Here is a 17,720-nt window from a genome sequence, read left to right as displayed (position 1 = left end):
AATCAATGGTACTACTATGCAGATTTGTCAGATAAAGACCTAGTCCTAGGGGCCCTATTTGGTTAGCAACAAAATGTTTCCCATAATACTGGAGCATCTCCAGTTATGTTTATGTATATGGCCAACAGCTGTTAATTTCATCTTTACACCATGTTTTTTTATCCAAATATGTAAAAAAAAATGGGACTTAAGCTATCTCTTGTTATAGAACCTTGAAAAATTAGTCTCCAAATCTTAACCGTTTTGTTAGTGGTAGGTAATATTTATTGGCAAATACCCATTGATTGCATTAGCTAAGTATCAGAGAGTCAGGCTTGATTCTACTTAAAACCCAAGCACCGCTTTCAAACTTGGATTACAAACTACAGATGATGTAGGGAAGTCTCAGTGTTATCTAAAAATACAAAGGTTATCAAATCTTATGACATAGTATATTGTTAGTGTAATCCAGGGGTCGGCAACCTTTCAGAAGTGCTGTGCTGAGTCTTCATTTATTCACTCTAAGGTTTCACATGCCAATAATACATTAACATTCTTAGAAGGTCTCTTTCTATAAGTCTATAATACATAACTAAACTATTGCTTTATGTAAGGTAAATAAGGTTTTTTAAATATTTAAGAAGCTTCATTTAAAATTAAATAAAATGCAAAGCCGCCTGGACCAGTGGCCAGGACCCAAGCAGTGTGAGTGCCACTGAAAATCAGCTCGCATGCCGCCTTCGGCACCCGTGCCATAGGTTGCCTACCCCTGGTGTAATCTAAGGTAGCACAGTTAAGTACTTTACATGATTTTTTTTAACCATGTACTATTCTGTTAATGCAAGTCAACTAAAGAGATTGTTTTCCTTCATCTCTAAAGCAGTTAATATAACATGACAAAGTCCTCTTTGCCTTATGAGTGGTCTTGAGGATATCAGTGGGATCATTAGTGAGTGAGGCAGGGTTTGATCTTATTTTGCATCACAAGCCAGTTTCCTGAATTAACTTCAGCTTGACTGCTGTATGAAATAGAATTAAATTGCAGTCAATACATTACCTATACGTGTGTCCCTAAACCAGGATATCACCATACCTACTGGACCAGTGCCAAGGATACATTTTATTCAACATTTAGCATCACACTACCAATATTTTCCCTATGATACAGAATCTGCTGCTGCAATAGACTGTCAGTGAGTATTTCCATAATGCCTTGGAAACTATGAAACCTCCTGAAGTGATTAAATGAATAGAATTATTTCAGTTAGATTGTTAGGGAAAACCTTTGTAGAATTTACAAATTCTGATTTTTATGAATTATGTATAACTAACCCTCAATATTTATCAAATCAGCTATTGGCTGACAGACCAGGTTAGGTATTACACATTGTCTGGAAGCAGCTACACAGTCAAAGAAGTCATTAACACAGAATGACTGTGCCTTAATAGAACAATGAACATAGCTTGGCCAAACTCCTTAATAAAATAAACTAGTTATTCCAGGGAGAGAGGTTGGAGCAACAGAAATTCCCCAGCAGAAAAAAGAAGAGGTATTAGAAAATGCTGTTAAAAACCACATGTGCTCTGGGGACTATGTGACCAGTGGACCAAAACAAATTAGAACGAGCTTGTTGCAGGAGCAGAAAGAGGAGGAGTCAGGGGATCCTGACCAAAAATCAAAAGGACTCTGAATGGTGAGGATGCTGGAGGATGAGTTTTTACATGCAGGTTTTGTTTTTGTATGGATTGATAAATCTTCTGCTTTTGCCGGGAATAAAATGTGTGGGTATCTAAAAAGTTACTTTCAAATCTTCTGAGTTCCTTACTGTAACTGTCTCATGTACCCAAACACTGAATTGGAATAGCCAAGGGGATGGAGCGCTGAGGATGGATTTCAGCACTTATCTTGGGGTTTAGGGAAACTTCCTCTTTACCATATTGATATAGCTGAATGCAATTGGGAGGAGCTCCCTCTCACAGAGGGAGTCTCCCCTATTTGCATGATGGTATCTGTCAATAATTTTGCATTTAAAAAAAAGACTGTAGCCAGATTTATGGGTTAATTAATGTATCTATGAAGCCAAAGCACATGAGCATTTTCAAATAATGTATTTGTCGTTTAGGGGTGTAATTTGTTGCTGTCCAGGTATTGCTTGTCTGGGCTTCTACCATGCTAAACTCTTAAAGCCACAGACATGCCACGCTAAACTTTTAATCTTGCCTACTTTCTAACGATTAAATATTGTACAAACAAGTTACCTTAGTTAAAAAAATGAAGTTGTTTCATAAGAATGAAACTGTGCATTGACCAACCCAGTACACTTCTGACTGAGGGAAAGCTCAGTATGATGAGCAGCATAAATGTGACTATTCTGCTGTTAAGTTCAGTAATAAAAAGAATGCACTTACCATAAGCCCTGTGTCATGAGCTATAAAGTACTGTTTTCTGTGCTACTTCAGAACTACATAACACCTTCCTTAAACAAAAAACATCATCTAAACCTGTTAAGTGCTTCCATTAAGAAAAAGAAGTTGAACCACAGAGCTGTGGTTAAGTTATTTTAAAAGCCCTTCCTTCGCCAAGCAATGAAATTGAGACAGGGAGAATACTGCATCCTGCTCAGTTATTACACAGGGCTTTTAACACAGGATGGTCAGAAACACCCACCCCTCTCACTTAAATGGAAGATTTGCCTCATTAAAGACTGCAAGATTGATTCCTACAGGAATTTGTTTTGTCTAGGCACAATCAGGATAACATTTTATCCTTAATGATAATTTCTTTTCATTTGTCTGTTAAATTCAGATTCTTATGTCATCTGACCATAACTTTACTATTTTTCAAGAATCCAATCTGCACTCAGCCAGCAACCCATCTTTATAAAATACAAAGATGACTTTCCCTTTCCTGTCAATAGGTTTTTTTAATTGTACAAACCACACACACATGTCAATCCTAAGCAGGCAGAGATACTTTTGTTCTGAAAGCATAACTGGTCAAAGCCATATGGGAAAGTATTTACCAGCAAGAGTTTCCCCCTTGCTAATTGCATTTTACATATCTTCACACTTGGTAATTGGCATTAAAAACTCATAATAAAGATTTAATTGAGTGTGTTGTAGTGAGGTCTCCTATTACTAAGAGTTTATTATACGAAAAATGAAACAGTTGTCAAAATAAATTAGCAAAGTATAGTTTGCATACACAATTTGCAGAGCTAATAATATGCAAAAGTAGTCTAACTTCTTTGTTCACTTGATTATAGTATTCCATACTTTACAGAAGATCTTTGTTAATCTGCACTATTGTTGTATTTGCTAATAGCTTTTAAACAAAGTTAAATTGCAGTAAAGCCACATGCTTTGATGAACAGAATCTCACTTTTTTGTTGATTTGGTGGACTTATCTTTGATAAAACAATACTCATTTCAAAATCTGAATGCATATAATGCAAAAAGAAATAAGTATTGCATCATTCTTAAATAAAACAATTGTAGTTGCATGGTGTAGCTTGCAGTTTCTCTTCTGCCTTGTAGCTGTCTATTTTCCTCTTTGTGTCTTGTAGGGCTTTCCTGAAATGCAGCACAACTGAGTTAGGGTAAATACCACATCCAGCTGCTTTTAAAAGAACAAGACTTCCATAATTTGATTGTCTGGCTCAGCAATTTATTGTGCTGTAATTTACTATATTTAATGTCCTAATAGGCTGTGATATCACACAGATAAAAATTCAGAAATCTTTGTATCGCTGGAAGAAAACCACTGACATGCACCAAGGCTCCTGATAATTTATATGAACAGGCCTCTCGTCAGAGGGGAACAACCCTGAATGTTGTCCTGGATCCAACTAACCTTTGTTGTTTGGTGAGTGAGAGAGTTATCCTCATTTTATAGTTTGGGAAACTTTGACTGAGAAAGGTGGTGACATGCTCAAGATGACATAGCAATCAAAGTAAGCAATAAAACCCTGTTCTTCTGGCTCAGTTCCCTGCTCTAACCAGCAGGGAGTACTGCTATACAGTCACATGGAGGATATGGTATGGGATAGTACCTGTGGGTTGTGCTGGGAGGAGGAGTTGGACCTCAATTCATAGGAGAAAGAGGACTTACACTCATGTAAGGGGAGAGAGAGATACACAGGAGGGGCCTTGACAGGCATGGACAAGGGGGAAATAAAGCAGTTTTCCAAAGTAGAGTATATATAGATTCATAGCCTTAAGGTCAGAAGGGACCATTATGGTCATCTAGTTTGACCTGCACAACGCAGGCCACAGAAACTCACCCACCCACTCCTGTAACAAATGCCTCCTCTGGTCTCTCTTAAGAACTGACAAGAAGTGGGCAGGAGTAGCCTTTTCTAGGTCCTGCAGTTCCTGACTCCAGCCCTATGGGAAAATAATTTAGATCACTTTAATAATTGTACAGTATCAACAGTGGCACCCAGTGGGCAGATCAGTTAATCACACAGAAGAAGTCTTCAGCAATTTGGGTAGTCATCTTTCTATGACAAATCAGCCGATTGGCATCTCTGTGCAATATTATCTACAACTCACACACTCAGCTTTTGATGGCAGAGCAAGAGCAGCAAGATTATCCAAGAACATCCAGAGAGAAAACCATGTATGATGAAACAAATACTAATTGCTTTTTTCCTATATTACCTTTTTAAAAAAAAATTAAAAGCCAAAATATAATGAGTAAGGTATTTACATGAATACAACAATCACTATGACCACCAGCAGGAGAAAGGAATGCCAACATGAAAGTCTCTTGCCTTAGATTTTAGCTTTTTTTTTTTTTTTTTTTTTTTACATCAGGGTTTCCCAAATCTTTTCCCTAGTTTGAATCACCACTTTGAGATCTTCTGATGAAAAGTGGTCTGTAAGAGCTATGTATTAATAATAAAGAAGTTGTCTCATGCACTATCATGCCTTCCATTCCAGATTGTGAAAATCACTTGTAAATCCAGTCATGATCAGGTAACTTCCCTGTGATAATTACACCAATTGCTTAGGTGGAAAAACAAGATTAGGAAAGTATTCACAGTTCTGAGCAGGATGCGATTAATGGCCCTGCAAACTTGCATCAAACGTGATTCCAGTGGTCGAGTTTCCCCTCCAAACTGGTTAGCAACTGATTGTTAGCTGTCTGGAGTTGCCAACTTCCAGATTGCAATAGCCACCCATTTCTCCACCAGCAGGGAAGCTCTCAATCTCATGTCCTTGTGCTGCAGGGTAGGGGCAAGCTCAGCACACAGTTCCATGAAAGTGGCTTTTCTCATCCAAAAGTTCTGCAGCCACTGCTTGTCATCCCACACTTACATGATGATGTGATCCCACCACTCAGTGCTTGTTTCCCGATCCCAAAAGCAGCGTTCCACTGTGGTGAGCATATCCGTGAATGCCACAAGCAATCTCGTGTCATATGCATTATGCGAGTCGACATCATCATTGGACTCCTCATTGTCAGTTTGTAGCTTAAGGAGTAACTCAACTGCAATTTGTGATGTGCTGGCGAGACCCATCAGCATATTCCTCAGCATTTTGGGATCCATTCCCGCAGACCAAAAGGGAAGACAGAGCGTGCAGTACAAAAAACATTGAAAGATGGCACCAAATGTGGATGGAAGCATAGGGATTGCTGGGATGCAAAGCAATGCATCACAGGGCATTGGGACAGGCCCCCGAATGCCCCACGCCCCCAACCCCCTTCCCACAAGCCACAGTGCCAGAATGGGAATAGGTGCTCTGTGGGATAGCTACCCATAATACACTGCTCCCAATGCCTCTGCAACTGCCGCAAATGTGGCCACGCCAGTGCGCTTGCAGCTGAGAGTGTGAACACACTGCAGCGCTTTCCCTGCTGCGGTCTCCGAGGGCTGGTTTAACTCACAGCGCTGTTCATCTGCAAGTGTAGCCATGCCCTTAGAATAACTTGTGACACGGCCCAAGGCCAAGAGCTGTAACTCAGCCCATTCAGTAGGTTAGTCAGAGCTGCTCTTGATGGAAGCCTCAATAAAAGGGGATGAAAGAAAGAAGTCAGGACAGCAGCTTGTGCATTAGGCCAACGAGTTCTTGGAGAGTAATAAAGGGCTGGGCAAGTACCATCAAATTCAGAATCTGACTGTCCTTAAACATGTAACCATGCTGACTTGCATTGCCAAACATCAGGATACAACTATCACAACCCAGCTTCAGGACATGATAATGTTGTGACTCTGCAACTCCATTGGCAAAACGGCTCCACACCTGTTAAAGGCTGAGTATCCTTAAGGTAAAGCACTCGTCTACGTAATTTTACTGACTCAAATTCTACATACTAAATGGAATAATCATATGCACAGGAAAACTTAATTCCCTCCATTAGCAAATACTAAATTCTCTCCCCACTCTTATTTCTGTCTCACTTTCTCTTAGCTTCATCCCAACCAGTTGTTATTTACTCTCAGATTTCCCTACTTCCACTAAGAAGTTCCCCTGGCGGGTTACAGGGGAGGGGACATTTACTCCCCCTCCCCCCCAGGAAATCTCAGGGTTAAGCACCCACATTTGAGTTTTCCACAGAAAGCAGCCCTTGAAGAAAAGATTGTGCTGACAGCAGTGCTGCTTGCAGAAATATTATGTGGCCTAGTGCAGGTGTAGTGAAGTCTCTGAAAAGATGAGAGTTCTTGCGTTCAACCATTGTCCATGTTCATTTAAAGGAGGGAGAAATGAATTTTACTGAATTAAAAAAAATCTTTTTAAGTCAATTTTTTCCCTGAGAAGATAGCAACAAACTTGGGTTGGGAGAGGAGAGGGAAGTGAGCCAAGTGGGAAACCTCCAGCTTCTCTTTCGCACTGTAGGCAGCTGTGGGAAAGGCTGCCACCTGCTGCAGAATGCACAATTCATTAGTGGTGTCCAAAGCAGCAGCAGCAGCAGCAACCAACTTTCCTTGAAGATCCTGGTGGACAAAACAACAGACTGATGGGCACGTTCAAAGATGGATTTAATTGATGAGCGCATGTGCAGATAAAACAAGTTACAGTGTCTGAACCAGAGAAGGGAGCAGAAAGAAACAGGAAGGTCAGATGAACAGAAAATGACAGAAAGGTGTAAATGGGAGCAAGTGGGGATAGTTACGAAGAGAGATGGCTAGGGTCAAAGCAAGGGGGGTGCAATGTAAATTCTAAGTTGTTAAGTGGTTTGAGCATTGGCCTGCTAAACCCAGGGTTGTGAGCTCAGTACTTGAGGGGTCCCATTTAGGGATCTGGAGCAAAAATCTGATTGGGGATCGGTCCTGCTTCGAGCAGGGGGTTGGACTAGATGACCTCCTGAGGTCCCTTCCAACCCTGATATTCTATGATTCTAATTTCGTCCTAGTTGTGTACATGCAGTTCCTTAAATGTCGTAGGCTAATCTGATGCATTCAGTTTTAAGATTTCTGCCAGCAGGTGGAGATAAATTACTAACAAGTCACTTCCTCACCCTATTAGTAAAAGTCTTCACTAAATAGTATATCTCTGGCCACGTCCAGACTACCCGCCGTATCGGCGGGTTAAAATCGATTGCTCGGGGATCGATATATCGCGTCTAATCTAGACATGATATATCGATCCCCGAGCGCGCTTATATCGATTCTGGAACTCCATCAACCCCAATGGAGTTCCGGAATCGACAGGGAGAGCCGCGAACATCGATCCCGCGCGGTGTGGACGGGTGAGTAATCCGATCTTAGATATTCGACTTCAGCTACGTTATTCACGTAGCTGAAGTTGCGTGTCTAAGATCAATTTCCCCCCCGTAGTGTGGACCAGCCCTCTGTGAGAAAGGAAAGGTATTCAGAAAGGGACTGACTAACTCAGTTCAGATGTGGACTTCCTCTAGTCCCACTGTTGAGTCACAAAGACAATTTTTAAAATCAGGAGTATCTAAAATTATATAGCCCTTAATCCAGAGGTACTAGTCACAGCAGTTTCTCTGAAAAGCAGGCCATTTTATCTAGATCCCTCAAAATGGATTTATTCTTATTATTTATGTATATTATCATCACACCTAGGAGACCTAGTCATGGACCAGGGCCTCATGATACCCAGTTTTATACATCCAACTTTGCATCATTTATTCTTAATCTTTCAGTTTACATATCTATCTGACCTAGGGGTTCTGTACTGGTTCTCTTCACTGTGATATCTGAGCATCCCCAGACCAGGAAAATGGCATAGCAAAGTCCTTACAGCTATACACTGGGGATAATAATACTGACCAACTTTGGAAGTAGTTAACGCTTTAAATGTTCTACTTAAGTACTACAGTTACTAGAATGCTCATCAAATTTTCTAGTTTCTAGGGAAATGGAGGTTACTTACCTGTAACTGGAGGTGCTTCAAGATGTATGATCTCTATCTGTGTTCCACATGTAGGTACACGTGCACAATGCAGGGCTGGATTAACTTGTGGGCACGGCACCAAATGTATTTGTGGGCCCCCCTGGGGAATGAAGGGGCCAGGGGCAAGAGCACAGCGGGCAGGGTGGATTTGATTTAAATCACTAGTCAGGAAGACTCGATTTAATCATTGATTTCTACATAAAAGTGCATTTTTGTTAGTTGTTATAACCTTAATACATATTCTTCACAAGTCAGAGATAGATGTAGGTTTCATTTTTAGAAGGTACACACCATATATTTTTAAACAGTGATTTATTTTGAAAACGTTTCAGATAAGTTTTACAGCAATATCAGAAAATGAATGATTGTTCAGTTATTTCATTTACCAAAGGTAACTGAAGCAGATATTTATGAAGTCATTGGGAGGTGAACTATCTCCAATTCAACAGGTTGGTCATTAACATTTGGAGGATTTTCTTGCCAGGCTGTATTAGGAGGAGAACATCACCAGACATTTAAACTGTTTAATTTAACTAAAACAACAACATTAAGTATTCTGGATTTTTTTCTTTGACAGCAAACATAATATTTTAACAAAAAAGTACATGTCCCTCGCATCTCACATTTATCTCCAGACTTCTTCAGCTTGTCCATATCAATTCCACCCCCAACAATCTTCTATTCATTGAACTTTTTGAAACTTTGCACTTTTAAAGAGAGGTGAGGGATTGACGGTGTACACAAATTTGCAGAGGGACAATAGAGTTGAGGTCTGTTATTTCTCACCTCTATATATTATTTATTTATTTATTTATTTCAAAACATTTTTGCTGTTAACAAGTATGTTACCCCTGGAAACACAAATCCACAGTTTGAGAACTGCAAAATTAAGCATCTCTGATGGTATCCTCTAGACTGAGCACTGAGTCCCATTGGGTAGATAGAAAGATTAACCTAAATCAGGGGTCAGCAGCCTTTCAGAAGTGGTGTGCCAAGTATTCATTTATTCACTCTAATTTAATAAATTTTAATATTTTTAGAAGGTCTCTTTCTATAGGTCTATAATATATAACTAAACTATTGTTGTATGTAAAGTAAATAAGGTTTTAAAAAGGTTTAAGAAACTTCATTAAAAATTAAATTAAAATGCAGAGTTCCCCAGACAAGTGGCCAGGACCCAGGCAGTGTGAGTGCTACTGAAAATCAGCTTGTGTGCCACCTTTGGCACGCATGCCATAGGTCGCCTACCCCTGACCTAAATCATCTATACAGAAGCCTGTGGAACCCCATAAGATTAGGTCCCTAATCTATGAATTATTAGAACTCATTGACAAAACTTTTCTTAAACATTACATGAATATATTGTCTCATACTATAGAATTAGAATTTATAATCCCTGTTCCATGATGAGATATAATGTATCTTAATTGAAGCTGTCTTTAGATAGGGTTTTTCCTCAAAAATCTGATTTAAATAAAAAAATCTGATTTTTTGATTATTTTTAAACGTCATCGATTTTTATCCACCCTGATAGCAGGGCATGGTGGGAGGGTGGGGGAGGATTGGTTCCCCAGCTGGAGCGAAGCAGGGGCTAGGGGCAAGATGAGCACAGTGAGAAATGAGAGGAGGATTAGTCCCTGCTGACTGGAGCAAGGCAGGGGCTGGAGGCAAAAGCACAGCAGGAGCTAGGGTTGGTCCCTGAAGCAAGGGAGGAACCAGGGATAAATTGCAAGCTCAGCAGGGCTGGGGAGGGGGGTAAACAGGATCCCCCTCGCCCCTGCCCACATGGAATGGGTACCTACCTTCTCCCTGGTTCTAGCCCATTCTCTGCACTGAGTTGAGGGTGGTGGTGCACTGAGCACAGGGCTGAGGGTGCAGAGTCTGGGAGGGAGTTAGAATGCAGGAGCAGGCTGGGGGTCGGGATGCAGGGTTGTCTGGCTGGGAGCTAGAGTGAGGGAGGGGGTCGAGGGTTGGGACAGGAGGTTGGAGTGGGGAGCGCTTACCTGGGGTAGCTCCTGTTTGGTGCGAGGGGTGCAGTTGGGAATGGGGGGCGTGCAGGAGCTCCTGTTTGGTGCGAGGGGTGGGGGTGGGGATGTAGGGGGCTGCAGGAGTCAGGGCTGGATGTGGGGAGGGGTGCAGGAGTCAGGGCTGGGGTCATGGGGAGATGTGGGGGAGTGTAGGGGGCTGGAGTGTGGTGGGGTGCAGGAGTCAGGGCAGGGGCTGAGGGTATGCGCTGGGGTTTTGGGGGTGCTCCCAGCCCCCTGCCCTGAGCAGCTCACAGCAGGGGACTGGAGGCAGCATGCCCTGATTCCACTCCCTTCCCCAAGGTCCTGCCCCACCTCTTCTCCACCTCCTCCCCCAAGCAGCAAGAGCACTGCAGCTACTGCAGCTCCTCTCCTCCCCCTCCCTCCTGTGGACGAACAGCTGTTCAGCAGCTGGGGAAGCCTGGGAGGGGGAGGAGCAGGAACAAGCACGCTCAGGGGAAGAGGCAGGGGAGAGGGGAGCTTGGCTGCTGGCAGAGCCTGCTCTGCTGCAGCAGGAGCCAGCAGGACCAAGTTTCTACCCACTGCCCCTGCAGATAAGAGAGGTGGGTGGGGGGCAGAGAAGAGCAAACCGGTCTGAGGCCCCTTTGGACCGTGGTCCTGGTGCCATGGTGCCGTAAATCCAGTACTGGCACTATGTGCCTGAGTCTGGACATTTTTAGTAAGCAGTGTCCATTTGTCTGCACATCTGCAGTTGTTCTCATGGTCTGAACCGAAGGTATAAAGGGCGGCTCAGACCAGCACCTCCCCAGTTACTTCTGCCACAAATCCAGTTATGATCAGCAGCAGAGGAGACAGAGGGTAGGTTGTAGAATACAGATAGAGACCACACATCTCAGAGAACCTCCAGCTACAGGTAAGTAACTTCCATTTCTTCTTTGAGTGATGGTCCTTATGTGTATTCCATACATGGGAGACTAGCAAGCAGTAGTCAAACAAGAGGTTGGTGGAAGGATGCAGACGTGATGGCTGTGTGTAATACTGCTGTTCCACAGGTGTTTAAGTAGTAGAAGACTGGACCAAAGTGTAATATCTTGTGAAGGTGTATAAGGAGCTCCAGGCAGCTGCCCTACACATTTCCAGTAGAGGTACGTCTCACAGAGATGCAGCAGAGGTTGCTTGCCCTCTGGTGGAATGGGCCTTCATCCCCTCTGTGGAAAGGATGTGAGCTATTTGATAACAAAGGATAATGCAGCCAGAGACCCATTTAGAAAGTCTCTGCTCAGATGCAGCTTGATTTCTCTGCTATGGTAGCAAAAAGTCTAGGTGTCTTGCTAATTGCTTTTGTTCTTTGCAGATAAAGGTCCAGAGCTCTTCGGACATCTAGAGAATGAAGACTTCTCTCCTCATCAGAAGCATGTGGTTTTGGAAAAATATTGGTAAGTGAATGGTTTGACTCAGGTGAAACTCTGAAATTACTTTTGGGATGAATTTTGGGTGGGAATTCAGTTGTGGGATGAATGAAGGTAGTATGGTTGTCAATAGGGAGATGAAAAATGCTGATTGCTGCTAAGTGAATCTATAGGGAACTAACAGAGAGACCAGATGTTTTAAGGGTAACTAGATATTCTAGAACTCTGGCGGTGCCATGCCCAAGAGAAGAAACACTTCTACTTGGCTGAATAGCATATCTTAGTAGAATTCTTCCTACTTTGGTTGAGAATAGATTGAACTACCCTGGAACATAAATGCTCTACTCCTGATGCCCATCAAAACACCAGGCTTTGAGTTGCAGTGGTCTCTGGTTGGGGTGCCTGAAGGTGCCATTGTGGAACTCTTTCTATGGCTCTGTGGTGAAGGAAATCCACTTTTTGATGCAGAACTTCCCTGTTAGATTGGGCCCTGAAAAGGAAGTGAGAAGGGGGTTTGTGAGTAGGGATTGACAGAAACTTAATCAGATAGATATAAGGAATAATTTTCAGTCCCCATTTGTCTATTGTTAAAGCCCTCCAGTGGTGGCAAAGTAACCTTCAAAAAACTGAAGGGCAGGATCATGTGGCATCAGTAAACAGACGCGGAGGAAGACCTTCTTCCACAGGAGGTTGAGCTGTTAGGCACCCGGGTCTGAGGGTGTAGTTTTGGGGTACTAAAGACTGGAGTAATTCAGTGGCTGCTTGATCCACCAGAGAGCTGGGTGGTAGGTGAGAGAATAGAAACTCTGCTCCTTTAGATGGAACAATCTAGAACTTCTCGGCCCTGTTTGTGTTGGGGGCACTAGAAGCAGGAGTGTGCCTGGCTGTGTAGCGGGATTCACAATAGACTTATTGATCAGGAGGGCCACTCACCTGGGACCCAAGGGTTGCAAGATGTTAAGGTTCCTGATCCTCTTCAAGTTGTATCTAGATGGCCAACAGGCAGAGATGGTGAAGATAGGGTAACCACCTCTGGGATAAATGATTAAATTGCTCCCAAAAGTGTCGGAACCATTAATTCCTGTTCACCTTCAAGAAGAATGTTAAAAATTGGAGATGGCTCTGTTAGTCTCTAAGGTGCCACAAGTACTCATTCTTTTTGCTGATACAGACTAACATGGCTACCCCTCTGGAACCAAACTATTTAGTTATCAAAAAGAAGCTTAAGGGGTGACTTGATCACAGATTATAAGTACCTCAATGGAGAACCAAAATTTGATAATACAGGGATTTTCAATATAGCAGGCAAAGATATAACAAGATCCAGAAGATGAAGTTGGACAAATTGAGACTAGAAATTAGGTGAAAAAAGGATATTAGAACAATCTACCAAGAGTGGATTCTCCATCACTAGATATTTTAAAATCAAGATTGGATGTTTTTCTACAAGCTATTCTCTAGTTTAAGCCCAACTATTGAACTTGAAGCAGAAATTAATACAGGGAAGTCCTATAGCCTGTATTATGCAGGAGATCAGACTAGATGTTCACAATGGGCTCTTCTGGCCTTCAGATCTATCAATTTATGACTAATAAAATTTCCTGCACACATTTGTGTTTGCTAGGCAGATGTGAACAAATACCTAATATGTCATTGTGACATGCACATGGCTATTTAGGTGCCTCTGTGTGTGTGTGTGTGTGTGTGTGTGTGTGTGTGTGTGTGTGTGGTGTGTGTGTGTGTAAACAGATTTTCAGACATATATCAAGTGACTTCACAAAATTTAGTTCTGTATGTGCATGTATGCATTTGTGCATGTCTAACTTTGCTCTGTGTTATCTGATGTATTCTTTCTGTTTCAGTGCTTCAATTATGTATCCTCTTTGAAAATAACAATCACGGAACACCTTATTTGAAATGGGCACTAGATACCTCAGTTTCTGCATTACCCACAAATATGTGTGTGTGAGATGAGACAAACCACAAAAATATACATTTCCTGGTTGTGAAAAGTTAGGGTGATATACACATAAACATGCTCATATTTATGAATAGTATCCAAGAAGCAGAGGAATCTTGTGGATAATTAAATCAAAGCACTCACTGATTAGGCTTGCCACACATCTGGTTTTCAATTGGAACACCCGGTCGAAAAGGGACCCTGGCGGCTCCAGTCAGCACTGCCGACTGGGCCATTAAAAGTGCGGTTGGTGGCGCAGCAGGGGCCTGGCGCTAAGGCAGGCTCTCTGCCTGCCCTAGCTCCACACGGCTCCCTGAAGCAGCTGCCAGATCCATGTGGCCCGTAGGTGCACTGGTGGCCAGGGAGGCTCCGTGCACTGCGCCCGCCCCTGGTGCTGGTTCCACAGCTCCCATTGGCCGAGAACTGCGACCAATGGGAGCTGTGGGGGCGGCACCTGCAGCCATGAGAGCAGCATGCGGAGCCTCCCTGGCTGCCCATGCACCTAGGGGCTGCAGGGACCTGGCAGCCACCTCCTGGGAGCCGCAGTAAGCACTGCTGGGACCCCAAACCCCCTCCCGCATCCCAACCCCTTGCCCTGCCCGGAGTCCCCTCTTGCACCCAAACTCCCTCACAGAGCCCTCACAGAGCCCACACCCCCGTAACACCCTGCCCCAGCCCTAAGCCCCCTCTTTCACCTCAAACCCTCACTCCCAGACCCCCCCCCACACCCTAACCCCCAGCCTGGAGGCCCCTCCTTCACCCAAAATCCCTCATCCCCAGCCCCACCCCAGAACCAATACCCTCAGTTGGAGCCCACACCGCTTCCTGCATTCTGAACTCCTCTCTTTCACTCCAAACCCTTAATCCCCGGCCCCATCCCAGAGCCCGCACCCCCAGCTGGGGCCGTCATGTCCCCCCTGCACCTCAACCCTCTGCCCCAGCCTAGAGCTCCATCCTGCACCACATACCCCTCATTCTCAGCCCCACCCCTGAGCCCACACCCTCAGCTGGCGCCCACACACCCTCATGCACTCTGAACTCCTTAGCCCCAGCCCAGAGCCCTCTCTCAAACCCCACCCCCCTCATCCCCTGCCCTACCCCGGAGCCCTCATGCCCAGCCAGAGTCCTTATCCCCCCACAGCCCCCTCCCACATCCCAACCATTTGCCTCAGCCCAGTGAAAGTGAGGGAGGGAGAGGGGATGGAGTGAGCGGGGGTAGGGCCTCAGAGAAGGGGCGGGGCAGGGGTGTTTGGTTTTGTGTGATTAGAAAGTTGGCAACTCTATAACTGATTAGGATAGTCTCGTGTCCAGACCATTAAATCTATGGTTTTTCAGCTGACACTGCCAAGAAGCTTGCCAGTTATTGTCAGTTTTCTAATGTTGGACTAAATCCACCAGAATAAGTTCGTATTCGTCAATGAAATGCTAACTACTAGTAACAGCATTTAGTCACTCCTAACCTAGGCCAGATGACCCAGTGTTGTAAGGTTCCCTTTCCTAGTAGCATTTGCCTGAACTATCTAGTCTCTCTTGCTTCAAGGACGTTAGCTGGAACATTATTTTCTGAGTAATCACTTTTTGAAACACTCAGGCTAAACTCATTGGTCTGCCAACAAAAATGGCTGGGCTGATGGCCAAAAGGAGGAATTACAGACCAGAAAACTCTTCAAAGCCTTCTTGTTATCCAAGGATAAGGAATCCTCCCAATCCTCCTGCATAAAAAACACAACTGAGAAGCTGACAAAATTAACATTATTTTAAATAACAGTTCTAAACAGAGAAGCAACTGTGCAAAAATGGTGCTTTCTTATTGAACAGATCTGCTTCCTGTGTGTGTTTTCAAGGTCAGGTCTGATGGCTTTAATGACTAACAAGTTTTCACAGCTTTCTACTCCTGTTAGCCCAGCAGAATCAATATAGCTGAGACAGAGAAACAGAAGCTAATCCAGCTCTTGCATCATCAACAAAATTGTTAACAAAGTTCCAATTGCAGGGCCAAATGCTGCCCTCAGTGACACCTGTGCAACTCCATTGACTTTGGCATATAGAATCTTTCTTACAGGTGATGATGCCTGAACCAGACAGTTCCCTATTTGACTTTCAAATCCCAATTGCAGGGCTGGCAATTACGGGACAAAATACAAAATGCCCTATGTTTTTATTAGAAAACTACTCAAAGCTACTGAAATACAATAAATATAGGCTTCCATAATGCCATTTTTATAACAAATTTTCAGAAAAGATCCACACCTTACCATTTTAATTTGTTTAGTACAAAATTAGTATAGCAAATATTAACTAGAAAGTAGACTCCTCATACAGTGGGTCAGAGTACAACTACATTGCCCTATAGTCCTAAACAAAAACAAAACAAACAAACAAAAATAGATGAGCTCTGCACTATCCCTGGACGGCTGACAAATTTGGGCTTAGTTGGACTAGTGGGAAATGAGTTCTACAGTCCAAAGCCTTCCATTCAAGATGCCCAGACATTCAAATCTTAGGACTATGAGCTAGAGCGTATCAGTGGACCTGCACTGACACAGTACTGACTTAAAGAGAGCTCAGGTAGCTAGGACCCAAATCACACAGGACTTCAAAGATCAGTATGAATGCAGGGCCGCCCAGAGGATTCCGGGGGTCTGGGGCCGTCGGCGGCAGGCGGCTCCGGTGGACCTCCCACAGGCGTGCCTGCGGAGGGTCCACTGGTCCCGCAGCTCCGGTGGAGCATCCGCAGGCATGCCTGTGGGAAGTCCATTGGAGCCGCAGGACCGGCAAGCGGCAGGGCGCCGCCCGCGTGGTGAAATGTCTAGAGTCGGCCCTGTTCGGCGGCGGGGGGCCCTTCCGTTCAGGGACCCACCGCTGAAGTGCCCCGAAGACCTGTGGCGGGGGCCCTCCGCTGGCGAATTACCGCCGAAGCGGGACCCACCGCCGAAGTGCAGCCCGCTCTTCGGCGGTAATTCGGTGGCGGGGGACCTCTGCCGCGGGTCTTCGGGGCACTTCGGCGGTGGGTCCCAGAACGGAAGGGGCCCCTGCCGCTGAATTACCTACAAAGACTGGGTTGCACTTCGTTGGCAGATCCCCCTTCGGCGGTAATTCGCTGGCGGGAGGTCCTTTCCCCCGGAGCTGAAGGTCCCCCCCGCCGGCAAAGACCGGGAGCGGAAGAAGCTCTGGGACCCGGCCCCGCAAGAGTTTTCCGGGCCCCCTGGAGCAAGTGAAGGACCACGCTCCAGGGCCCCCAAAAAACTCTCGTGGGGGCCCCTGCGGAGCCCGGGGCCTGGGGCAAATTGCCCCTCTTGCCCCCCCCCCCCCGGGCGGCCCTGTATGAATGCCTTACATTGCACCCTGAAACAAATGAAAGTCACATATTCTATGGAGCCACTAGTGTAACGTGCTCCCTGACAGGGCCAATCGATGGGGCAGGAGGGCCATTTGGCCTGGGCCTCAAGCTCAAAAGGGGCCTCAAATTTAGACACTTGTTAATTTGTTGGCATTTGATAAGTTTCACAACTTGTTTTTATGCATATCCCTATTGGACCAAAATATGACACACACACTCTCAGCTTAGAGCTGCAAATTTAAGCAAATAAGAGATGTGATTTGGTAAAAGACATAATTTTTTTTGTTAACTGATATAGATTTTGTCATATTAAAGAGTTAAAAATGTTCATAAACATTAATAAAAATATATCAGTCCTGATGGCACAAGGGGTTAGACTGTGATGAATGTGTCCTCTCAGATCAGCTGATTATAAAACAAACCACTACTAGTGGCAGGTGCTGGATCAAGTGTGTGTTGAAAAGTAGAGAATTGTTACATTTTAGTGCCTCATTTTGTTTTCATGTGTTGTCATTTTTTAATTTTTATTATGGCTATGGGCCTCAAAAGCTGGAAGTGGCCTGGGCCTCTCTGGCCCTCTAAGAGGGCCTGCTCTCTGTGACTAAATCTACTAAGATGGCGCCATCTCTACCCACAGCAGCTGAATCTTCCAAGCTGTCTTCAAGTGTTGAATGTATTAG

Source organism: Gopherus flavomarginatus, chromosome 8, assembly GCF_025201925.1.
Source record: "Gopherus flavomarginatus isolate rGopFla2 chromosome 8, rGopFla2.mat.asm, whole genome shotgun sequence".
NCBI classification, from domain to species: Eukaryota; Metazoa; Chordata; order Testudines; family Testudinidae; genus Gopherus; species Gopherus flavomarginatus.
Note: the sequence above shows the minus strand (reverse complement) of the source record.